Source organism: Camarhynchus parvulus, chromosome 8 (genome assembly GCF_901933205.1).
Source record: "Camarhynchus parvulus chromosome 8, STF_HiC, whole genome shotgun sequence".
Lineage (NCBI taxonomy): Eukaryota > Metazoa > Chordata > Aves > Passeriformes > Thraupidae > Camarhynchus > Camarhynchus parvulus.
The window spans coordinates 19,069,024-19,095,602 of record NC_044578.1 but is presented as its reverse complement, the minus strand read 5'-3'; the positions used below and the strand labels follow the sequence as shown (position 1 = coordinate 19,095,602).

Sequence of the window (26,579 nt, the reverse complement as noted above, 5' to 3'; positions counted from 1 at the left end):
TGGCCTGATTTATCAGATTCTAAATACTCTCATTGCTGAAATAAGAGCAATTTCTTATTGCTCTTATTCCCTAACTTGCACATTCACTTGCAGCTGAGCAGATAAGAAAAACATTGCTGCAAAATAAACTGTGAAAACACTGAAGCTGAAGGTTTGGAAACTAATTTTCACCTCACTAAAGTTTACAAGTCTGCATTTCTAGAATTTAGAAGGAAAACACTAACTTTTTTATCAGCAGTCTCAACTTGTCAGTAAGAGACCTTTTTACTGAGTTTTGATCTTCTGCTGGCACTATAATCACCAACAGACTCTATAACAGAGTGCAGAGTGTCTCTTCTGCTTTAGGACTCTACACCAGAGCAGCAGCCACCATGCAAGCCCCAGGGTCCATTCCCAGAGGGGCTGTGCTGTACAGCACCCAGCCCTCTTCCCCATCACACAACCCTATCTCCTTCCTCCTGCATTTCTCTAGCATGCTCCACAGCACCTCTATCTCCCTCCAAAATGCAGAGTCTAAAGCACTGGATTCACAGTGTTCAAGCATCTGCGCTGTTATTCCCCACAGCCATTGCCTTATGGCTTAGAATAGAGTAAAAATTTTACATAACAGTTTACATAATTGTTTCAGAAAAGCATCAATAATATTGTGGGACCAGGCAGGTCCAAGGAATTTAAAGAGAGAATAAAATGCTATTACTGATGAAAGTGTGTTAATTTAATCTCTAAAGGTCAGGTTAAGCCTGCAGGATAAAGGTATCTGCTGCCTTACACCAGCTAACTTTATTTCTAAACTGACAGAAAATTTAACACAAGGGAAAAGGTGAATGTATGTGCAACTGATAACACAGAAGGGTTTCCTTGGAGAATGAAGGTAGACCCCAGACTCAGCCTGGGGTACACCACCAGTAACACTGCAAATCTCTGGAAAAAACAGCAATTATTGCCCCTCACCACTGTGACTTCCAATCATCTCTATTCAATTCATGGGTACATTCCTTCATTATACAACAGACATGTTCCTTTCTACAGCACTCACCCAGTGTGGTACAGGGTTAGGAAAGAGAAGGAACAGGCTCACTTCGTGCTCCTGTCTGCAGCTACTCAATGTGGCTGCTTGTGGCTCCCCACAGAGTTCTGACAAGCACAGCCTCGGGACAACTCCAGTAGCACGAAGGAAGAACACATAAGCAGTAAAGAGTTCAAGGACATATGGTTTCAAAAAGTTTCTGCTATTTTTTCATGCTGTTTCTTGTGCAGTCTGTTCTTGACACTGTTTATGCTTCTGTGCAAATAATATTTTAATGACAGTGTTATGAATAGTAAGTCATTAGAAGCAAAGAGAATAAATTAATAAAATAAATCAATGAAAAGCAAAGGCAAGAGAGAATTTCAGGGGTGAAAATGCAGAGCTTTGCTTACTGATGCTTTTCTCTTGTTGCAACACCCAATTCATTTTTAAATGGTCCTTAAAACACTACAAAAAACATACATAAAAGTTTTATACTGGAGGTGTAGTGGACTAGTAAAGCAGATGATATGTATTTGTTGTATCTGCTCTTCTCTAAAAGGTCTCTTGCAGGTAATGTACTTAATCAATGCTGTTTACAGAACACTGTTGTTTTATTTTTGAGGAATCTGCAAAGAAATTCTGTTTAATCCTAATGCCAATATGGAGTTCAGCCATTTCTGCAGTCCATATTCCTTAGAATTAGGTTTCTTATTTGAAGTAGAGGAAAAACTATTAAAGAGAATGCATGTTTCCTGCTTTTAGAGGTAATCTTCCCTGTGCAAGACAGCAAAACCCAAACTCAAACTGGCACAAGGAACTGTGTTTCCAATTAAATTTGTATCAGAGTGGCATTGAGAGAGAATGAGATAGCAGTGAGAGCCCAAGGATATAAGAGGTCAGCTTATACATAATTAATTTGTTAATCTTCCATGGCATTTCAGTGAAATGTGTTATTTTCCCAAATACACCCAGAAGTATGACAAGCTGTCTTTTCAAGTGGTTTTATGTGCCTGTGCTCCACATTCTGTATTTTGATAGAAAATAGAATAGGATTATGATATTTTTACCACTTTTAAACATCTCTCTTAGCATTCTGGAATTTGTTTACTTTGACATCTGCTATTTAATAGCATGTTCATATTCAGTCAGAATGTTCAACCACAAGAATCTAAAAATACCAAATGGCCTGGGTTTTTTCTTCACAAAGAAATCACAGGAAATTTACTCTAAAAGTAATTCCTCACAATCATTTATGTTTGATATTCCAAGGGTTTCCAGTATTTGGGGTTTAATTAACAGTTCAGAGGTAAGAATGCAAGTCTTTTAATTAATTTAACAGAAGTGGCTTTTTTGTTTTACTAATTATAAACTAAAATTTGTTCAAGCTGTGCTTTAAAATGCAGAATTAGATAATTCCCTTACAGTGATGTGTTAAAATTGTTTTGTGAGCTCAATATGAGGAATCATCGCATACAGAGTGACGGATTTTATGAGGAACACACAAATAAATGCGTGCACTCCTGGACTGCTTTGCTATGTTGTGAGACATTTTATTGTTTTGTATTTCTCAAATTGTCTCTGAGAAAACAACAATTATGAAGATGATTTAAAATTATATATCTAAGGAGCAGCTATATTATAAAGTTGTTTTATTCAGGTTTTAAATGGGTAAACACCTATATAACTGAAAAAATTCTCTAGCTCAGAATGCTCTCTGTCTGCATGTATTATCAAAAGAAAAATCTTGTTTCAAGTACAAGGAGCAAAACCTGTGCCTTACTGAATATTACAAACAATATTAATAGGAATAAACTGATGCTGACCTTGAATGCATAAAAGTGCTCTGTGTCAATGCTGACTCATGGGATGATGTTGACCTACATTAACATTTTATTACCTTTTGGCACTGTTTTTAGGCTGAGCCAAGATAACGTTTGGACATTACTAATTTCTTTATAGTGCCTGTTTAATATAGAGCCATTTAGGTAAAAATCAGAGAAAGAAAGAAGAAATGAAATACACAACAAAATGCACTTACATTTAGATTGAAGAGATATTTTAAATATTCATCATGACATATGTATTTATGTATTTATGATAATAGCAGTTTTCTATTCTCAGCTGCTGTGATCTTTTGTTATGCAAAATGTAAAGTTACATGAGCATTTTTTAATTAAAATTCTTACCAGGTAGCTACCTTCAATACTCCATTATAGCTAATGCTAGAACGTGAAGGCAGTAGAAATTATTTCACAGAGATGATAGATAGATAGATAGATAGATAGATAGATAGATAGATAGATAGACAGACAGACAGACAGACAGTCATCAGACATGGATCCAGGATCAGTTTGTAAATTACCTTCTTCTAAGGCATAAAGTTTTTGATTCTTAAGCATCTTTAGCTGGTTTAGGCTAAATTACATAGTATGGCAATTGCATTACTGCCAGACTGTCAAGTGAAGAATTTCAAGAAGACAGAAGTCAATGTCCTCAGAATTACAGAGGCATTTAAGGGGGAGTCTAGAGGGCATAATCTGGCCATTGTCATACTTTGAGCCTAGTGGTTTCCTCAGCCTTCACTCCAGAAAACCCTGTTCTGGAGACTTTTCCTCCTTCCTCACTGATGTTGTCATCAAACATTCATATGGTCCTAGACTCAACAAACTAATTAATGATGTCTAGGGAAGGCAGACACAGAATCCTAACCTAAAACCCCCAAATACTCAACAATTGTCTTCTACCAGCTTCTCTGATCTTTTAGTGTAGCTTTATCCTCTTTGGTGTTGAAACAACTTTTGTCCTGTTGCATTTAACCTGCATTTAGGAGATCCATAGTTCCAATGCAAGAAAGCGAACTTCATCTATAAATTGTACTGCATAAGCTCTTTGAAGACTGTGCACAGAGAAAAAGAAACAGATGCTTACAGTGAGAAATTATGTTTTGCAAATGGAAGACACAGCTTGAAATTAACATTATTTCATCCATAAATACATGAGGATAAATACAATACTAAAGCTTCATAAAGCTTCTATGAAGGATTAAGAAAACCACTATTACACTACTACAAATTTATAAAACATAATTGGAAGGGAAGTTTTTCTTTTGTCTAAAATTAATTTCATAAGCAAAATGCAATGTATTTAGACTGGAAATAGAGGAAACGCAAATCTGCCTTTGAGTTCCCAAGTCTTTCAGTCTTTGTTAATGAAAGCAGAAAGAAGGCAGGAGACAAGGGAGAAAAAAGGAAAAGAATGGCTTCATGCTATAATAAATAATCTTTTAAGCACAGTAGTTTAAGCTGATAGCTGTTGAATTTAAATACAGGCAGACACATCACTTGGAGCCTTGTGGTCAGCTTCCAAATGGTGTGGTAGACTTCCAAGGTGAAAGAGGTATCACAAACAATGCTCAAAGACAGGAAAAAATCAGATATATTACTTCAAAAACTTTCTTTAAAATCCTTAGAAAGAATAAAAAAATTAGTTCTTGAACTGCTGGATAATAAAAATCAGCTGTATAAACCATAATGCTCAGTGCTAAATGGACTAACACATTTCCAGTACCTGCAAAACCACATAGGACTAGGCAAGTCTTGCTCCTCTACTACAAGGGGCAGGAAGATTTATGTGCACCAAGTGAAGTGGCAGAAAGAGAAGTATGAACACGAGAACATGGTCCATGCCTTCTGTCCCTGAAAAGGCCAATCCAAAAGTGCACTTCCTCATAACCTAATTTCTCCTCATTTTATAAATGCTAACAGGAGAGTATGTGGAAATATCTGTATTCAGAGTTGGTTCTAGTCCAATTAACAATGAATCAATATTGTAAAACAAAGTATAGGCTTGATGTACATAAAAGCTTACCCTATGCTCTTCAAAAAGGCACACAAGGGAAGGAATAAAATTGCTTCATCAAGCAGAAAGATTTAAAAGCCTAACAACTAACTAATAGCAATCATTCCTGGATTTTTAAATACAAGATCAAATTCATACTTAGTCTTTCATCTTCTTCATAATATCTACTTTGTATGAATTCCAGCCCTCCTTCAGTAAAACAAAAAACTTGAAAGGCTTGGATTAATATTAGTACCACAACACTCCAATTTTCTAGGAAATGCATAAATTATAACAAGGAGCCACAGAGTATTGGCACTAGCTCTCCAGGGAGGCAAAACCAGGGTGCCCCATTCCTGCTTTCATTAATATCCCTCAGGGCCTCCATTTGCATGCTATTTGCCAACTTCAGAGTCAAAGGTATTTGGGTTTCCTCTCCACATCAGATCAGTAACTTCTCCCCATCATCCTACACACAGTGAAGCAGGAATACCTCTCCCAGCTTTTTAATTAATTTACTGCATTTTGAGATATCTCCTAGGCTCATTTAGAATCCACATTTTCTTCATGTAGCACACTTCAGTTACAACCTTTGATCTTTACTACAGTACTGGAGATCTACCTGATAGGCAGCTAGTTTTTTTACTACAGTGTTAGGTATCCTTTGAGTTTTTCAAATTGGTCCTCAAACCGTGCCTAGGTATACAATAGTGAGCACTGGAATTGACACTCCCTTTGAAAAACCTTACTTCTAGTCATGGCTTCCTCTCAAGTACAAAAAAATGACTGAATACACTAAAAACAGTGATGCATGGTTTTATCCCATCCATCTTCTGTTGTTTTACCCATGTTACACCAATAATTTGATTACTTCCTTTCAAAATCCAAAAATTATTTTAGTAACTGTAAATTATGATGGGAGAAAAGCAGGAGTTTGAAACAATTTTCTCCCCAGGAAGTTTTCCCAGTTGTGATGATCAGTAATAGAGATTTAAATTATAGACGTATATACAAACTGAGATATAATGTAGATATATATATAATGGTAAGTGTAAATACAGATGTTGCATATACAAACTAATTACCAACATAAAATTAGGTTCAGAATGAAATCATAAAAAACATAGAACTAAAACATAAAAAAATGTTCTTTTCTTAGTATTTATCCAATGATTTTTCCAGTGCAGGCACAACTGTGTATTCTACACTAGAAGTATGGTATATCAGAGGCCAAATAAGAAGGAAAACACTGAAGCATGGACAGCACAGTCAGGCACTGTGACTGGAAACAGCCAGAGAGAGAAACTGGGAAATAGCTGGACAAAAAGCATAAGGCAGGGAGATACAGCAGGGGCATGAACTGAGAAATGCAGGGATGATTGACAGGATTCACACACTGCAGTATAAATAGGAATAGCCTGAATTCAAGGATACACTGACAACAGAAATGATGACTCAGACCACTGAATAACAACACAAAACTTTCCTGGAAGAGAAAATAAGGCACACTACCATACATGACACCATATTTCTGGAGGACTGGGACTCTTTTTTTAATCTATTAAACTGTAGGAATAAAAATCTCATTCATTATACTTTTCTGAATGGGTCATAACAGGCAATGAATCAAATCCCTTGCTGTTTTTCATGCCTTTAACTGTTATGAATGAGTGGGGTTAGATACCCAGTTAGAAAGACAGAACTTGTTTTGCATCAATTAACTGCCTGTAGAGAAGAAATATGCAAAGGACTAGGTATTTTTTCTGCTACAAGTCACCTTAAACAAAACAAACTGGAAAAAAAAAAGCCAGCACACATTTATCACATAAAGATATAAGTCAATTTCAACAGGAGAAATTTTCTACCATCATCAACCTCTACACACAACTCTATGCAAACATAGTTTATGAAGAAAGTGATACAAGCCTGCAAAAAGGCAGAATTGAGACAGAAAAAAAGCTCTACAGGCATACATATATTGATATGGCATTCACTTTTTCCTGTAAAGGCTAAATTAGCAAAGCATTAAAGTCTTGAAGGCTCTAGCACACATTGCATCAGAAGCCAAAGAAGGCCAATGACAGACGTAAATGGAAGCAGGGTAAGTTCTGTTAACAGGTAAAATTTTAGAAATGACTGCAGGATCAGTAGTCAATAGCAGGAGGAATAGTTTACAGTAGCACTAGTAGCAGCAGTAGTACCAGTAGCACAGTGTTAATAGCTAGTATTAATGAGTCAGATCAACAGCTGTCATGATGGGTGGGTTTCAACTTGAATTACCCCATGGCAACCAAGCTAAAGGACTCTACTGCACTCACATTTAGCAATGTAATATCTGCAGAGTACATGGGTTGTGGCACTTGCTCATATCTACTTAAATCAATGTGCAGGCTGCTATTTGCTCCTCAGCAGCCTTCAGGTACCTCTTAGGTATAACTGTAGTCATTCTAATCAACAAACAAAAAAAGCACTTGCAGGCATTAGGCAGAGAGCTTAGCTAGTGACCATGCAGTATGGCTTTTCAGGATAACACTGAAAGACAAATTATTAATAACTTTTAAACTAAAAAATTGAATACAAAATGGTAAAAAACCAGCACAAAACAACACACTTTACTTCATTGATAAAAAAACTTACTGTATTCAGTTTAGCAACCATTTATTGGGAACTGAATTTCCTTAGGAAGATCAATTCAAAACAACTGAATATTTGACTGGAGATCAAGTCTCTAATCAGGAATTACTTGGATTGTAAACCAGATGCATTTTCTTAAGAAAATTCACCAATAAAAAGTAAAAGTATACTTAACACTACTAGCAAAAATAGACATGAGTTCATACGATATCTCAGCATGTAACGGTGTATGGTCAATGGATGGGAGGACAATTGCCCTGCCTAATTTTACACACTTAAGGCACACGGTTTAGCAGTCCAGCCTCCAAAATTCATGTATATTTTTATCCAACCTAAAAAGGCTCCCACAAAGGACAATCACAAAAACAATCACATCAGCACAAATTGTTATTCCTTATGCTGATTTCCAAAAACCTTTAATTGCCTTTAATACACGTCAACTTTTGATTAATCACTATAGAGGCTCTAAATCATCCACGCAGATGTCTGGATTCCTTAAAGTGATATTACACCAAATTCACTGAAGTCCTGTGCAGGTTTCTCTTTCCATCAAGAGAGGCATTTATTTGACCTTTCAGCTACTTTACAACTGGTCTGCTTGAAGTCTGGGTAGAAACTCCTTCTGTCTTCTTTGCCTTAAGCATGGGTCATGAACAGAAAGCAGTGCTATGAGGTCTACTATGTGAGCTGCTTTTAGGTGAAAAATTAACAGAATTAATAATGATTGACCCTGAGCAGCATGTAGAGCTAAAAATCAACAGTAATGGCAGCTCAGGTATCTTCTATAGCTATACTGTTTAATCTGCTGCAATATATTGGAGGCCTAAGTTTTGATCAAGGGAATATACTTTGAATATATATGTTGGATGATGTAAATATCTTGTTCTCACCCTTGGTAAAAATAAGAATACTGTTACATGAAGGATTCTTACAAGAAATCATAAAATATAACGTTTTCACTATAGAGAACAAAGATTTCTTCTTCCGTCGTGAATGTCAAGCATTTCTGAGTCATTACGAGAACAAAGAAGATGCTGTAGAAAAGGCAGCTACACCATCTTCCCCCTCAGTCCCTCTTGATCCTTTCAGACACACCTTTCATTTCCTTTTGGGAGTTTTTTAGGAGGGCATTGTTGTGACTGGAATAATAAAATAATAAAATGTTGCTGGAATAATAAAGTGTTTCAGCAAGAGCACTTGAATGCAAAAAGCCACTCTTCAGCTGAAAAGGAGGCAGCTGGTATCCTGTAACTATGCAGCAAAGAATGCATGAACATTAATTTCAATTATTCCATCATTTTGGGTAACATAAAACATACTGCTTTTAAAGCAAACTCTCCCTGTAATCTTTTCCTCATTTCAACCTGAAAATACACTACCTGAATCACTTCTGCTTAGTCTTAATTTTTACATTCTCATTGTATGTGTACTTATGAAGACTTGAGATAGATCATTTCCTTGCAGACAAGCAGAACAACTGGTTTTTTATACATAAAAGAATACTGAAAGCATATCTCAAAATTTTTCTTAAAGCTGTCTTATATCTGGACCTCTGATTAAAACTGGTCTTGTACTTTGGGGAATAATTTCATTGACAATAAGCTTCTTTAATTTTTCCAGTATGTTCCTTCTTTGCTTGGGAAATTTTTTTTCTTCTGCAAAACAGAGATATGGGGATGAAGGAAGAAACGTGACTATATTTAGATAATTATTTGTATAAGATGCTGTTAATGTTTACGGAATCATGACAAAGGGGATTTTTTGATTAATGAATTTACTCAATTAAAAATAATTTAATGTGCTGGATTAGCAGGGTGTTGGGAAAAGACTGAAACAGTCACCTGGCAATTGATCAAGGAGCCTTGTCTCACAGAACAATACTAGCATAAAAATAGCTCATAAATCTGAAAAGCTGATTTCTAAAACTGTTGTGGGAGCTTTATTTTTTAGAAGAATATTGAATTAATGAGGAATAATACAAAGGGGTAGTTTAATTATTCTGAAGAGAAAAATTTTCTACCCTGGCCTCTCAGGATGAGTGTGATTATGTAGGTCACATATCTAAAATGACTTTTATGCATATTTCATTAAAAGCCACATCTTTTCATGAAGGACAGGAAGCAATAAGCCCTCTTCAGACAATACTCTCCCTACAGTGCCTTAAAAGAAAGCTATTTCCTTTGTGGTTATGGAGCTGTTCAGATGAGCCATCAATAAACACAAAACCAGGCATATTTCATTTTCAGGCTATTGCTTTCCCACAGCAATAAATTGTTTTCTTTCCCACTCTCCCCAAACCCTCACAATCATTTTGAGTGTACAGTAATTAGACACTGACCAGGATTCTTAGTCTGCTTGTACCTCTGGAGGGTTACTATCAAACTGATAAGAATTCTACATAAGGATTTTCAATGAAGTCTTGATTCTGAGTCAATTTGTAAGAATTTTTTATGAAATTTTACACATAAAAATGAAAGTGAACAATCAATAACAAAATTATTGAACAAGTATATTGATTTTTTTCAGTTGATAGCCACTTTGCTGTTTTCAGACAGGAAACTTTTACATCTCATTTTAGTGTTCTTCTGCTTTAATTTTTAACTGGGTTTCAGAATTTTTTTCAATGTAATAAAACATTTCTCACTAGATTTCTCATATATGTCAATGCTTTTAGTTTTTTAATCACCATTGTCACCTTTTCTTAGCTGTAAGACTGAGATTTCGTGTACTGCACATACTTCAGAGAAAGGTGAAAATGTATGATCCATTAAGAATCAGAAAGACTAATTACAACTTAAATGATAATTTTTTGCCTAGTCTTGAAAAGCTAATAAGCACAGTGGAGCATAAGAAGGTTGATAAGATATTGTCATACACAATGCCAAATTCTGGATGTCAGATCAGTGACTGAATGTGGATAAAATTCTAGTTTATCCAATACATTTCACTGGTAAACTGAACCATGTGTCTTCAGAACTGAAGGTCTGTGGATTAATTTACACACTACCATATCCACTTAGGGTCCTAAATAATTGCTTGCAATGAGGTTTAGGGGAAATAACTTCCCAAGTAGTCCTTAACTCCTGTTTTCATATATATTCACATCTACATATAAGGAACAATAATGAAAAAACTGTGCCGTTGTTGAATTAGGAAGCCACAGTTTCTATCACCTCTTGGTATATATCTTGGCTGTGGTACTTCTGAGTCTGAAATGTTTGATGGAGCTTTGGATTTATTCCTCCAAACTTCAATTATCAAAATTAATTCCATTATGATTTTCACAGCTGAACAATTTCAGTCTTCAATGAACACTATAGGAAAGGTAGCTGGAGTTGTTAACCAGAAATCAGGAAAGAAAGGCATCATGCAAGAGAGATGGTTTATCTAAGCAAAAGCACTAGTTCAGCACTGCCTGAAAAAGCACAGATCACAGTATATTACGTGATTGTTTCTCTTGACAAGAGAATTGACATCAGTGCCTCTAGTGCTGTTGAGACTGCAAAGCCTTCTCTTGAAGCTTTTTACCCAATTCCTGCCTCAGTGTTCTAACCCTCCTCAGCACCGTCTTAAATGACACTGTGCTCTAGTGGCTTATTATGGTTCCAGCTCCCTTCTGGCCAAACTGTGCCAGCAATCCATTGCCTGATGAACTGGTGGCATTCTGAACTATCTTCTCAATAGACAACACACACACACAGGTGCTTTGGTTGGTGTGAAGTTTCCAACCCACACCAACCTGAGGGGAAAAGCTTCCCATTGCCCAGAGAGACTAACACCCCAGAGAGACTCGAAGCTGACAAAAAAACTCAGACACACTAAATCCAAAGGAGGAAGGGTGGAAGCTGTAATCTTAGTGCGGGACAGAGTTCAAGCCAGAAAGTGCATAGGATTTGTACACACTCCATCTTGTGTGCAGAAACTTACAGCACTCAGCGGTGTTATTCTGATGTCCCACACTACCAAATCATGTCCACTCAGAGAAAAGCTTCCTTTACCTCCTCCTTACATCAATGTCATTTACAGCCCTCTTCATGCAGGCACATGCTAAATGACTGAAACCGTGGGAGTCCCTCAGACTGGTTCCCAAGCAAGAGGAGTCATCGTCCAAAGGATCCCTGGCTTCCTCCAACAAGAATGCACAGGGCAAGGATAGACAGGGTCTACACTTGGATCTACTACAACCAAATGACATGAAATTCTGTCACCACTTCTCCTGACCCGTTTTTCCCCACAGGAATTCATAGGCCTTAGCAGATCCCATACTAGCCCATTCCTTTAGTGATTCATACACAGCAGTTGGAATAGGTAAGAAATACGAACCTCTTCAGAGTTGCAAGTGATTCATGAGCTAATGCCCTGGGACTATTAAATTTCTACAAGAGTGAAAAATTATATGGATCTTGACATGCTTGTTAACACAAAACCCCTAATGCTATATGCTTACACTTATGGATACCTTTTGTGCTTTCCATTTTTTCTTGTGATTTTTCTTTTTGCTTAGTTTTCATGTGCTGTTAACATTTCAAGTATTTAATCTGGTATGGAATTAACTTCTAGTCTGTACAAGACCATATGCCACACTTAGAGCAAATACAAACAAGGAGCTTTCATCTAATCTCTATTTCAGTTTGCAATGATCTAGACCACTGTAATATGAAGGAGTACCATCCCAACACCAACACATAAAAACAGCAAAATACTCCAGAGAGCACACCTGCTACATCAACTAAATGGTGCCTGACCTTACCCACATATAAATTGTGACTGGGCACAATGTGGGTAACTTATCACAGGGCTCATAGGAAATCAACATTTTTCCAACAAGTATGCCTCTGAAACTTACAGAAGAAACAAAATGATACCCAGGATCTGTGCACTCCACCGTTTTTAACTGGCAACAACAGTTAGACTTAGTCTCAATGTTTCCAGTATTTGCTTGATAGCTCCTGGTCTGAGCCTAGCAGAGAAACCAGAAGACAAAACTCCACTAGTTTTTATAAACACAATTAAAAATAGAGAGATTCACTGAGTTTGGCACCACAGGAAAAAAGTAAGAATTGAGTAAACTTTGCATTGTCCAAGTAGACATGGCTAAATTCCAGCCAACTGTACTCATTCTTTGCTACATCTAACTGAGGTTTAGCTCACACATATTTCCTGATGTTTCTTTGTGATAGCAAGGCAGCAGTTGTGCATTCTTCAAGAGCTCTTCTCAAACACCTTTTGAGAAGAGAAGGCAGTCTTCCTTCAATTCTGACTGTGACTCAGATGTGGAGATATAAAAGGGACAACAAAAACATCAACAGAAATATTTTCCAGTATAAGGGACACTTCATCATCTCAGCAATTAAACTACATTTTAAGATCACTGTACCTTATGCAAGGGAAAAAACCCAACACTGTAACAACCATATCCTAAGGGGTTGCTTTCTTCTGCCTGAAAGTTAAGTGACACTAAACATTTCTCAAGCTCTGGGTTACACAACAGAAACAGCTTTCTTAGCCATGTATGCATGTTATATATGTCATTTACACTGACTGACAGTGACTTAAAGGTCAGCATCCAAGCAAACCAAGACTCTTGGGAATGGCATATTGCAAATTAATGATGACTAAATTTCAAAAGGTTCCTCAATTTCAAGTCAGCTCACCCTCTGTAAGTATGGAATGCATATCTATAAAAAGAAGTACATCTACGACACAGGGTTCTATCACAAGTCACTGCTGATTGAGAGTTGATTATAAACATTGCAAATATGATTACACGGGAATTTTTTTGCATTTTCAGTTTTAATTAGTTGAAACAAATTTTATAAACTAACTGAAAATCAGACAAATTCAGTAAAAAATGTCTTTACACGTGCTTATGGTTGGGGCTTTTTAGCTTAAGTAAGTAATCAGAAATGAAAAAAAATTGATAATTTTTTTTTTTGTTTCAGTTTCTGTTTTGCTTTGTCACTCAATATTTTTTTTTATTTCAGTCCTTTCCCTCTTTTTTACCTCTGTTCAGAGCCCGTCCCCTTCTGTTACCTTCATTTCCCTTCTACTGCTATGTGCATAAAAAATATCTGCCCTGTATAAACATTGTCTAGGATATGACCCCAAACTTTTGTAAAAATCTGTAACTGATGGGGGCAGAAAACATCAAGACTAATCAAAAAGATTTCCTTCTACTTCGTACCCTCTCAGTTACCAAAACCCACCATTTTTCCTCACAAATAATGAAAACTGTTTACAAAATCCAGGAATACTATTTCAGTTAGTCTTCCCTCTCTGTACATAAGATCTATACATATAAAAATAAATTAATATAAAGAGTTTCATAATGCAACTTTTCAACCAACCCACCTGAAGACTACAGCTGAAGTTCTGAAATACAAATAGTATATTTTTATGCAAGTATTTCTAATATCTTTCTCAACTAGCCTGGAGAGCTGTGCCATCTTTACAAATCTTTGTTGTGTTATGCAAAGTTTCTTGAGAAAGCACCTACTGTTTGTATCTGGTTTTGTTTTTTATGAATGCCTTTGATCCTGCTTTGATCTTGTTTCAGTCAGTCTCACAGAATGGGAAACCAAATTTGCATTAAAATCCTTAGCATGTTTCTAAAAGCCATCATTTAATACTTAGGAAAAAGTGAGACTATTACAAAATCTTTTAGCAAGATTTCTATAGAGCTTTGATTTAAAAAGTTAGGTTTTACTTCTTAGATTATCAATATCAATATAATTAATAGAATTAATATGCTAAATCTAGTTAGGCAACACATTTTCTTAATTTAAAATTAATACTAAAATCAAGATACTCTAGTTCTGTGTCTTTGAACAATCAAAACATGCAGAATGACTTTAATTTCCTTTAGATGAAGGCAACTAACTTGGAAATTACATTTTAGAACATAGCTAACCACATTCCTACAGAATCTAACAAGTAAAGAAATGTCAGTAACAATAGCCTCATGCCAGCCAAGAGAGCCTGCCCTTTCAAAGGTAATTGTACTCCTCCATCTAACACATAACTCAAAAATGTTTGAATATGAGTGGTAGTTACAGGTCTATAAGATAATACCATTCAGTACTATTCTAATTTATATTGTCACAGACCATATAGTTTACAGACAGGTATTGATCAGTCTGAAAACTGATACAATCTGGATTTTTTTTTCTAAGAATTTGTACAGACAAACTGGATTATTTAACAAGAAATCATCAAACCAATATCATCGACTCCAACTGAAGATTCATAATAGAAGATTAGGAATACTTCTAATTCAAAATATGCTTGCCTTGTTCAAGGACGTCTCAATATCAAATGCATAAGAGATTCCTTTGGCCCATGACTGGTTCAGAAGTAAAGATATGCTGATCACCTTGCTAGCAAACAGAACAGTAAAAGGTAAGATCTCTCTGCAAGCAGTGCTCATATACGTCTCTCCTCTGTACCACCACTAATACTTTTCCCCCAAATTCTAATATTAAAATAATTTCCTTGACACATCTATCCCTCCCTTAAAATTGGATTAAATTAGCCAACATTTCATTACAAAAAATAAGGGGAAGATGAAGGATAGAGCAAAGTGTTTGCTTTTTTCTCCTGCAGGAAACAGGATCAAAAAACCCAAACACTCTCTAACACAGTTCACGCCTTGCCAGTCTGTTACTGTTCAAACAGCCCTCCAAAAAGCATCACATTACTTTTCTTCTTCCAGACAATTATTTTCAAGTATTTAATGTTCTTTTGAACTTAAGCCTCATACCTTAGCAAAGAAATCCAACACCTTGGCAGGAAGGAAAAAGCATCCTCTCAACTAAATGATGCAGGGATTTGATTAAGAGGTCTCAGCCTCTGTCAGAAATTTGTCTGCAGCCACTGTGTGCCTTCTCTGTGATTTCTAGTATCCAGCTATTTAATTAAACTGACAGATGCCCATAGAAAATATTTTATTAAGGCAGTAAGGGCTTCAGTAACTTTCCAAATAGCTAATTCACATATGAATTTAGACGTCATTAAAAATTTACAAGCTGTAATCATTCTCTTCCTGGTTCACCTTGCAGATCTGCCCACTCAGAAATTTTCCTTCTTTTTCATAATATGCTTAACTGCATTAAAGTATGAAAGTCTACACACAAAAACTGACTACAGTAATTTGGAGAGTTTTGACCATTTCTACAAAGCAAACAAAATTTCCACTGCAATGGAAGTACATGTAAAGTATTCAGTAGGGACCTAGACAGTGCCAACAACTTCTAACTCGATTGCAGGCATCTCAGCACAGCAGAGTGACAGCTATAAAGGAATCAAACTGAAAGCTTACTGTGGTCCAAAATGTTAGCTTTATGGCTGAATCAATTATCAAAACTAATGTTCATAGCCTGTCTGTAAAAAAACTTTAAAGACTTCCTAGACTGGAGCTAATTATTTTTCTTTCTTCATCTCATTCTTTCAATGTTACATTAATATTCTGAGCTGTGGTTTTATATGAGCATTTATTTTGTAACAAGATCAAAGATGAGAAAGCAAATATTGGCCTTTAAATGCAAACCAAAGAAACATAGATGTTATTGTGTGAATAAAGCTTTTCTTTCTCTCCAGCCCGCTTTAATCAGTTGAGAAATTAATACACTTGAACAAAGACAGGAACACTGATTTATGTATTGTGCTCCCTAAATCCTGTCAAATATATTATAACAGTTTGTTCTTGACTTTTACAGAAGATCCACCTGACTCACACTCCATATTAACTGCAAAAAACTATTAGCTGGGAAATGAACCCATTATGTCCTATATTAGAGGAATTAATTTTTTCAAGGATGGGTGTAGAAGAGGAGCCTCCATAACATGAAACACAGGATGGAAACTATGTGGTTTCTTTATGGTTTGACTGGAAACCTCTCTGAAGGTTATGCACATCCCTATACCTCCATATAAAATTTTAATAAGGCATCAAAAAAGCTTCAGAATTCTGCATCCATAATTAACATAAAAATCTGCAACCAAAAATGGTTCGTTTAGAACTTTGTTCGAAGAGTTGGAGAGGAAAAAAAAACCTCAACAAACTAGTTAAATGAAGATCCTGTTTTTACAAAGATCTACAAATACATTTCATCTGAATTGTAATAAATGCAACCACTTCACAGTGATGGAAATACAGACAGGCAACATTCTAATTAACTTCACTGACTGATGTTCCTACCAGCTTTATCTATGATTATAACTGTGCATATAAATCTCTTCAGATCAGGAGCTTACACTGCTTCAGAGAGAACTTAAATTGTAATGAATGATTTTTTCATTAAATCAGTGAGCAAAAAGAGCATGTTCCTTTATTGGCAATTATCTGTAACTTAGTAGATAAAAAATATCTACTCATTGGGAAATTTTCACAGTTTTCTGAACAAAGTTGTAAGGTTTCTTGTGAGATAAGCAGGACTTGGTACAAACCAGCAATTAGCACTCATAAATTAATGGTAGTCTGTGTGATTGATTTTTTTGGGTCACAGTACAACAATATTTTATGTTAGATGACTCCAATATTTCACTAACTTTTCTTAAGTAAATGGAAGATAGTGAGATACTGATTTCTCATCATATCTACACAAATACCATCAGCAGGCCTTAAAGTTCGCTTTAGACAAACGCACAACAGAAGAAATGTTTCTTGAACAGCTAAAAAGGAATATTTAAAACATTCAGCAATAGCCAAAGTCTGTAGCATTTTTCACACAGAAAAGTTCACCTTGAGAGCCTGGGGCAAAATTCAGCATTGCTGAAAAATTCAGACAGCATTTTAGATTTTTGTCTTAAGTATCCCATTATTCCTGTTTCTGCAAATCTGACAAGATTACAATGAAAAACACAATGTAGATTGGAAAAACCAAGGGTTTTTTTCTACCTAATATGGCAATTTGTTTTACATAATTATCATATGCCTCCATTATTTATTTTCAGAGTTTGATAAAATGCTGTTTACTCCACACCTGATCTGCTATTATAAAACAACCGGCCAAATACAAATGACATGAATATTTACATTAAATAAACACAGACAAACATTTGCTTGGTCATGCCCTTTTTTTTCTTTTTTTTTTTTTTTTTTCTTCCTTTTTGCATGACCTTTCATGGCCTAATCCCAGGCTCCAATCCTGGTGCCACTCAGAAATGCATTTGTGGAAATGTGATATTTGTGTTTTAAGGTTTGAAGCACTGGGCTTCTGAATTGTACTCTACTGGTTTTATAAATTTTCTTTTTTTCAACATGGTTGTATTCTAGGAAGAAAATTATCTATTTCCACAATTAATTTCTACCTTCTGTGACAGCGCACCCTCAGGGTAAATATGGTATTTTATATTAACACACTGAAAGCTTCCACTGTGATTGACCTTAAAGATACTCACAAATTAATTACTTTGCTCATCAATATGGCATGGCAGCTAAAAGATTTGAGCAGATACCCAGCCAGTTAACATGCATGCTGCCATCTGCTGAATTTGACAAGGGATTTGTACTACTCTCTCTGAAAGAAAAGCTGTGCTGCTTTCCAAGAAGTATGCTATCAAACTCCTCATACCCAAGTCAAATAATGACTATTCATGTTCTGTAAAAGAATTGGTAGTGTCTCATGGGTTTTTTCACCCCAGAGTTTAAAACTAAAAAGCAGCCTGTCTCAGCAAATTCATTCAAACTTTGGGATTGAATCCACTGCTTAACAGCTGAAGCTAGGTTATATTCAAAAAATATCATTAGATTTAAATGAACCCTCAAGCAGTGCAGATGTGAGAAAGGAATTTCACAATTTATGTACTTCATTGTCCACCCTCAGTACTATCCTGATTTAAAATGCTGTCCTCTGGCTGGGGACAAAAAAAATTGTATTAATGTGTAAGCTGAAGTTCCTGTAAAACAATGGTCAGGGGCCAGCACAGAGAAGCAACTTTTTAAAATAGTTAATTATGAGAGAGTTTGACACCATTTATACAAAGACTACAGCTAGCTTCTGAAAAAAACAGAGGTGTTCCAAAAATACGCACATTTTCAACTTGTACAGTACCATTCCTGTAATCAAAATTAATATCAAACTGATCTACACAGCAATATATGTATATGTATATATACACATAAAACTGTATAATATACATCTACCAGTCAAAAAATCCATACTGATGGGAAATGCAGCACCTACACTTCCTCAGATATACTGAGGAATAGGTGGCTGGCTCCAAGTCCTGCTCACAGCAGGAGAAACAAGGCAGTTGTGCAGATCACCACCATTCACATTGTTACAGAACAATTCAGGCTGGAGGAGACCTCAGGAGGTCTCCAGCTCGAACTGCTGCTCAAAGCAGGGTCAGCTGTGAAGTCAGACTTCAAAGTTACTCAAAGTTTTATTCAGTCTGGTCTAGGAAACCTCCATGGATGCAGATGGTACAGCTTTGCTGGGCAACTTGTTCCACTGCTTGGCTGAATAGTGAAGAGCTTCCTTATGCCTTAAAATGTGAGGTATTTATAGTTTTTATGCTTCCTGAATATTAAATATTGTAGGTATTATTCACTTTTTAGACACACTGGTTATAAATTACAGGTTGTTTTATAAAAGATAAAATTACTGGAATGGAAACCACAGAGTGAGGGAGAAACATGACATTTTGCTCCAAAGCACAGCTTTTTTTACAATTATTTTTTATGGATTATTTAATACAGTTATTCCCTCTAAAATTTTAAAATGGGTTGATATCTTACAGAAAATTGAATAAAATCTTTATAAACTTTCTTCTCTAAAGAAGAGATCCTATGTTTACTTTGACCAAGTACCATAGTCAGAGCTATGAGTGGAACTGGAATGAATGGAATCATTGTATCTGTCCTTCTGTGGCTGCTGAGCAACAGGATAGGAGGAAAATCAAAACTACATAAGAGCCGACTCTCAAACATTTGGGGTAGCACTGGGCAAATGGAATAGGATAAAAAGGGGATAATATGTCCCACATGCAAGTTATAGACTCCTAAATCTGATACTGTAATGAGAAAATTGAAAACAAATGACACTGAATGTTGTGGAATGCAGGAATGCAAAACAGCTCAGAAGTAGCTGAGCTGTTCAGCACAACTCTTCATTAGCTCACTGCACTGCTTGGAGGCCTGGATGGAGCCGCCTTTCTAAAGTATTTCTCTTCCTAATGTTTACCTCCTGAAAAGCTGCCTACATACTTAAACTGATGTCAGAGAGCACACTGACAGGCTCCTTCCACTGCACCCACACCAGTATTCAAAATCTAATCCTAAAGAAGCACCCAGGGGATTCCAGTCAGCATCATCTTGAGAAATTACTTTTTTTCCAAGTTAATTATATTCTAACATCTACCTTGAATTAAAATATCAAACATTTGTTAACTTACAAAAAGTACCCTAACAGTGCCTGAGTTAATGCCATCAGTTATAACAAGCCCTTGGCTATATGGAACAGAATCATGAATATTGAATAGTACCACAAATAGCACCACACTGGCAGGTTCTTTTAAAAAATGAAACTTATTTAAAAAATCAAAGCAATGAACTACTGTATTACAGAAAACACCCACCTCTTAACCCTGTTTGTCTTTGTGAGAAGTTCTTACAGTTTTCTTCCTCAATTCCAGCAAAAATTTCTGCACCCAAGAAAGATTCTACATACACTGATTCTTCATTTGGGGAAAAATATCAGGTGCGATGGTTAATTCAAAACCTTAAAATAAAACAGAACACAAAGTCCATCAGAATGTTTGCACCATCATTTGCAATCATGACCTAATCTTTCCCTTAATACTTAATGCACCCTTGAGTGATTATGACAAAGACTGGTGCTGCAATTTTAGTAGCAATTCCTAATTATTATTTTATTACTTTGCAATCCAGTCTGGCAACATGAGGAGTCCCAGGAACTCTACAATGATCAATAGTTGAGCATACTCTGGCCTTTCAATTCCCACAAACTTCATGCTGCTACACCAGAATATTGCAAGCAGCCTCTTTACTGCAACTCTTTGGTCAATAAATATTCATATAAATGCTATGAGACGCAAACTAGTTTTGCCTGCATACTTAGAGAATACACCAAAATAAATTCATACACATTATGATACAGAACACTGCTCTTTGTTACTTCTGCAGTTGTATTTGCAGATTACATTAAACTACATAAATTAGAAGAGGTATTTAATATTAAACATTCTATGGATTCCTGAGACAGAGAGACTTAATCAGCCACTTAGCCCAACTTTAATTGTGACTTGACAGGCTAAAATTTATGTATTTTTAGAGATAATAGTAAATTTTAAATATTGCCAAGTGATTATTATAGCATTTAAAAATCATATTATTCCTACTCATATTAAGTCAGACAAACCAAATTCTATCAAACAGCTTCTAGATTTTTCTATCTGCACTCTATTCTAAAATAAAAAGTATTTTAATCTTAATTCTCCAAGTTTCATTTATTCTCCAGGATCATACTTTTTTTGTGATCTTGTAGAAGGGAATCTTAATCCTTAAATTTTACAATATTAAAAATTATAGAAGTATTGCATAACCAACAATACATTTAAAAGTTATTCTGACAGGATTTGTTGAAAAGTACTTGTCCATACTGGAAAGGGAAAATGCCAGAACACTTGTGAGCAGAGTTCCATAACCTCCTAGAAAAGCATTTTTGGTACAGGTACATTCTTTATAGATGCTGTCACTTTCACAAAGAATGCCCTTCCTACATTTCACACTGATGAAATCTTTAATTACATTTCCTCATTTCTATTCATGGTGATTAAAATATAACTATAAATCTGAATATCCTATAGCTATATTTTACTCTAAAGATTATGTTAGCTCCTAAAAGGCCAGAAAGAAGATTTATTTTATAAATTTGTTTTTGATGCATTAATGAATTCCTGTATTAAAAAGTAAATAAATAACCATGGTATCTGAAAGAAAAACAAAGCCAGCTAAATCACAGAAATGTTTAAAAATATTAATCTTAGCTTTATATACAATTTAAACTTCCACAGAGTTAAGTCCTTCTTGTATTTCATAGGAACTGTAAATATGTGGGAATACTTTACTAAGGCCATTTCTTCTCCAATGAAAATTAAGGTCAAACTTAAACTTTGGCAAAAGTAAATTCTAGATGCAGATTAGCTTTAAACAAAGAGTTAAAGATGTGCCTGACTCACTGGTTCTCTGTTAAACCTGTCCACATCACCCAGTACCTAAATGTTTCAGTCCATCTGTCAGGAATTTCAATGTTTGTTGAGGGAGGCAGCAACATTGATGCTGACTCACAGCTCCTCACATCACAGCACATCTCGCCACTGGCATCGGCACAAGCTCACCAGGAAATAACAGCACTGCTTTTCTGCAGAAACTTGGATTTTAACTACTTTCAGTGCACTCTTACAGAGATATCCAATGTTCACAGAAGAGTTCCTAAAACAACTCTGAGTAACAAAAATTCTTTTGAAAGACTCACTTCTAAAATGGAAGGAGTAGGAAAAACATCCACTCCTAAAATTATTTTCAATAATTATTTAGTCACCTTTTAATTCTGATAACATACAAAAAATCAAAATACATTTTTTCGGGTAATAGTAGGACTTCAAAAAATTCTCTGTTTAGAAAAACAGTCATCACTAGGACAGTTAGACTGACAAAACATGCTTCTAAAGCCTCATTTTGATATTTTAACTAATATAGAAGTGGATTAGAAAGCAAAGTTGTAGTATTGACAGATTCCAAAAATTACTCTGCTAATATGACTGATAACTATAAATTGTACTTCAATCTGATGCTAAAAACTATCCAAATATTAGCAAATTTAATAATATAAAGTAGTCTCGCCATGAATTTTGTCCCACATGTGCAACACTTTTATATTTTATTTAACATCTATACCCTCTTCACTGGCTAAATTAAACTAATTTTTTTACTAATTTTTATAATCATCTGATTTTTAAAAACTTCATGTGTTCTGTTTCTATCACGTTCTTTCCAAATGTAAACAAATACACTATGTCAAAAAGCTTAGCTTCTGTACCACTGATAGCTTACTTTTGTTTGTACCTTATTCTCACTCTTTAACTTCCTTGAGATATCAAAATCTTTTCTGTAGTGAAGAACAAATTTATCCTCTTCAAGGACATTTCAGAGCAGCTAACATCAACAAGAGCCAGTATTCAATCCTGCTTTACAATTCCCTAAACTTTTCATTCTCACAATGAGGAGAATGATTAAAATTCAAAATCCAGACCACCTTCCTAACCTGAAAATTCAACACACATGAAGTATTAGGTATAAGACCAATTTAATGAAGAAGTTTCCTGTTTGGAAAAAATATTTGTTAGGACTACAATTCAAAAGTTTTCAGATATTACCAGCTACAAACGAAGATTGCCTTTCCACAGATGCACATGTGAGGTATCCTTTTTCATAACTCCCATTGTGGTATTTTCTGGGGTCCCCCGTGGCAGGAAGGAATGAATCTGACTCCACGTTCTTAGAAGGCTAACTTATTATTTTGTGTACTTATATTAAATTAAAGAATGCTATACTAAACTATACTAAAGAATAGAGAAAGGATACTTACAGAAGGCCTAACAAGATACTAATTAAAAACCTGTGACTCTCCAGAGTCCTGACACAGCTGACCAGTGATTGGTCATTAAGTAAAAACAATTCACATGAAACCAATCAACCAACCACCTGTTGGATAAACAATCTCCAACCACATTCCAAAGCAGCTAAACACAGGAGAAGCAATCAGATAATTATTGTTTTCATTTTTCTCTGGTGCTTCTCAGCTTCCCAGGAGAAGAAATCCTGGCAAAGGGATTTTTCCAGAAAACATGACAGTGACACCCCTCACTACTTTCCAGCTGCCAAACTCAGACTGCAGAACTTCAAACTTATTTATGTGTAATTTGGTACCTATAGCCAATTTATCAACTTTGCTTTCCATGCACCCAAGTGAACAAGCCCGTGCCTTACTCAACTGCCAGCAATGGATCTCACAATGTGCTGTGAAGGAAAGCTGCTGTAACTTCAGGCACACACTGAGAACATCCCTCCCCATCCAGACAAGCTGCACCCACAGCGTGCTCCACTCTGCTCGCACTCGGGCCCTTGATGCCTGCAGGAAAGCTTTTGCTGTCTCTTTTCTTCTCTCTCACAATCATGTATTTCACACTGACTGCAGCAGTCAGTCTCCAAACAAAGACCTCAAGAAGAAATGTCATTCACATAGAATTTCATAGATTTTAAAGATGATTAAAAGCTTTGCTAGAGAGAGATCTTCACAATCAGGTATTCCCTTGCTGCTTCAGGGTGTATGGCAGAAATAAAAACTTCTCATGAGAACTTGAATTTTGTTTCATTTTCAGATAAACTTTAACAAACCGAATTATTTCAGGTACTAATTGCTAATGATTCTTACCAGTCTTCAGACAGTCTTTTCTGTCAAAAAGAAATTACTTGTCAGATTGCTAGAGGGTAGAAGAACAAGTCTATTACATATTTTCATTTTCTTCTGAATGGATTATAAAAATCAAGAAGAAAAGAATTGGGTCATTTTACGCTATCCTTTTGAAATGTATTTTGGTACCTTTTCATATATCAAACAAATTATTAGTTTGTAATACATAAAAGTATCCAAGAAGTTCAGGAGTTCTGAAGGCTTGTGTTTTTAGGGGAACTACTGGTTTTATTTTTTAACTTAACTCTTCAATATTTTACTGATTTCAAAGACAGATATTCCAAGTAGCATCAGAAGTGGAAAAACATACTGTATCACTGAAGCTCCTCAAAAACTTTGCATTCTATTATTAATTTAATAGTTCATATGCTTTGCCAACTTTATCTATGATAAACTGAGAAAAAAAGAAGGGGAGAAAAGCATGGAGAAAATAATGCTAGGGAAAATTAGAGAACTAGGCACTGAGGTGCTCTAGAAAATATTTAAATACCTTCGGTCGTGCCTTTGTGGCTTTGAATCTATGGTCTTTTTTCGTATGAAATTGTTTCTGCTGTAAGCACCATTCACTTTGTCCTTTGGACAACTTGAGGTTTTCAGTACATTGGTACCACTACTTTATATTAAATTCATATGAATATACATGTATGTCCCCTTTTATATTTTTTTTAGTGCCATTTAATAGAAAATAGGGCTTTTACATACTTTCTACAGGAGGGTAAAAAAAAAAAACTAATCTCCTTTCTGTATCTTTATATTTTCCTTGTAAAAGATAATTCAAAGGCAGCTATATCAGAGGGGAATCTCTTTCCATTATTGACTCTGGAATGTCAATGAAAGCTCATTCATAATTTCCTTTCCATGCCAAAAGGAAAGAATTTGCAGACCTAACTTCCAAGGAAATGAAAGACTGTATCTCTGTAAAAGATACTGCTGATGAAAAGGGGATATCTAAGACATCTTAGCATAAAATATACATTTTAATTCACTCAAAAAACAAAATCTAGTTATTGTAATCCTAGAAGCAACTCAAAAATGTAATAAAACACTGGAAATTACAGGAAAAGTCAGCACTTTTGACCTGGAAACATAATGGCAAGGATGTGCAATCTTTTCAGATCGCCTGTAAGCACAAAGCTCCATTTGTCTTTTAGCAGTGGTCTTAGCTGCTCAAAGCAAAGGACACCAATCTTGTAGACTTGGAGACAGTTAGAAAATCATGTTCTGTTCACACTTATCCTAACACCCTCCCAATCTTGGGGTTTTGTTTTGTCTGGAGTTTGGTACTTTAACACTCAAGTTTTGCTTCTTTAAGGATATTTTTAGCCCACTTTTCCCTTAGTTAAGATTATATAGCACCTAAAAAACAAAAGGCACAACAGCCTTGGCCTTTGTGTACAGGATGCTTAAAAAGCACAGTGAACCCCCCCAGAGAATTTAGTTAAGACCAAAAAATTTCCAACTGTAAAGCTAAAATAGATGTTTACCACACAAAGATGAAAAACACATTTATAATAATCTTAACAGTGTCATAAATAAGATTACCCAGACCATAGGTCTTGAGTTTGAGTCTTCTAAGGGAAAATAATTGAACCATTAGGATGCTTCGCCCATGTTAACACGATAGTGTTGTTATTTACACTTGGGCCATGCTCAGCTGTGCTGAAGGGACCCGCCTGAGGAAGCCAAATCCCTGTAGCGTGAAATTGACCTGTGAAAGTGTCCCGTGAAACTGACCTTTGAAAGTGGCCTGTGAAAGTGTCCCGTGAAACTGACCTTTGAAAGTGGCCTGTGAAAGTGTCCCGTGAAACTGACCTTTGAAAGTGGCCTGTGAAAGTGGCCTGTGAAAGTGGCCTGCACAGGCGACAGCAGCCAAGGCAGAGCCCTGGCTGGCAAAACAGCGCTGTCTGGACTGCAAGAAGCTGGCTGATGTAGGGAAAAGGAAACTCCTGCTTGCCCTCGGGCAGGCTTTCAAGGGTTCCCCTCAGCAAATGACCTCCGCCTGCCGGCGGCTGCACAGGCTTTCCCTCCTCAGCTCACAGGCCAAACCAAGGAGCCACGATGGTCCTTTGCTGCCCATGGGCCAGCTGGAAAGCATAGGTGGCTTTACCCTCACCAGAGCTCAGTCAAGCACTGATTTAACTTTCTAGACGGAGATGCGAAAGGCATTCCCCTGAGGAAAAGCCTCTTCCCGCAGCTCCCCACATCAATCCACCCTTGCCATGGTGCCAGGCGCTCCTTTCGGGACAGCTCCTCCCCGCCTACAGCTGCGCTCCACAGAGGCGCGGGCCTCCGCCGGCCACTACCGGGGGGATGACCGGGGGTGGGCTCGGCGCTGCCCCGCAGCCGGGAGCGGGCTCGGCGGGGCCGCCCTCACGGGGGCTCGGCGGGGCCGCTCCGCCCCCCAGCGGCCCGGCCACGCCTCCCCTCACGCGCGGCCGCTGCCCGGAGCCCCCGCACCGCCCGCGCCCCCCGCCCGCGCGCCCTCCCGCCGGCGCGCCCTCCCGCCGGCGCTGATGTCACATCCGCCGCCCGCGCCCGCCCGTCCAGCCGCGCCGGCTCCGCCGTCTCCCGGGCCCAAAGTTTTGCGGTGGGCTGGCCAGGGG

At 36.6% G+C, this 26,579-nt stretch overlaps 1 long non-coding RNA gene across 1 annotated transcript in view; it reads right to left on the bottom strand.

The window, feature by feature from the left end:
• The window catches only part of LOC115906508, a 62,101-nt gene extending 41,975 nt beyond the window's left edge, over positions 1-20,126 (bottom strand). The window contains exon 1 of the long non-coding RNA XR_004060916.1: positions 20,060-20,126. This is a non-coding gene — a long non-coding RNA (uncharacterized LOC115906508). The remainder of the gene's footprint in view (positions 1-20,059) is intronic.
• Between the last annotated feature and the right edge of the window lie 6,453 nt (positions 20,127-26,579).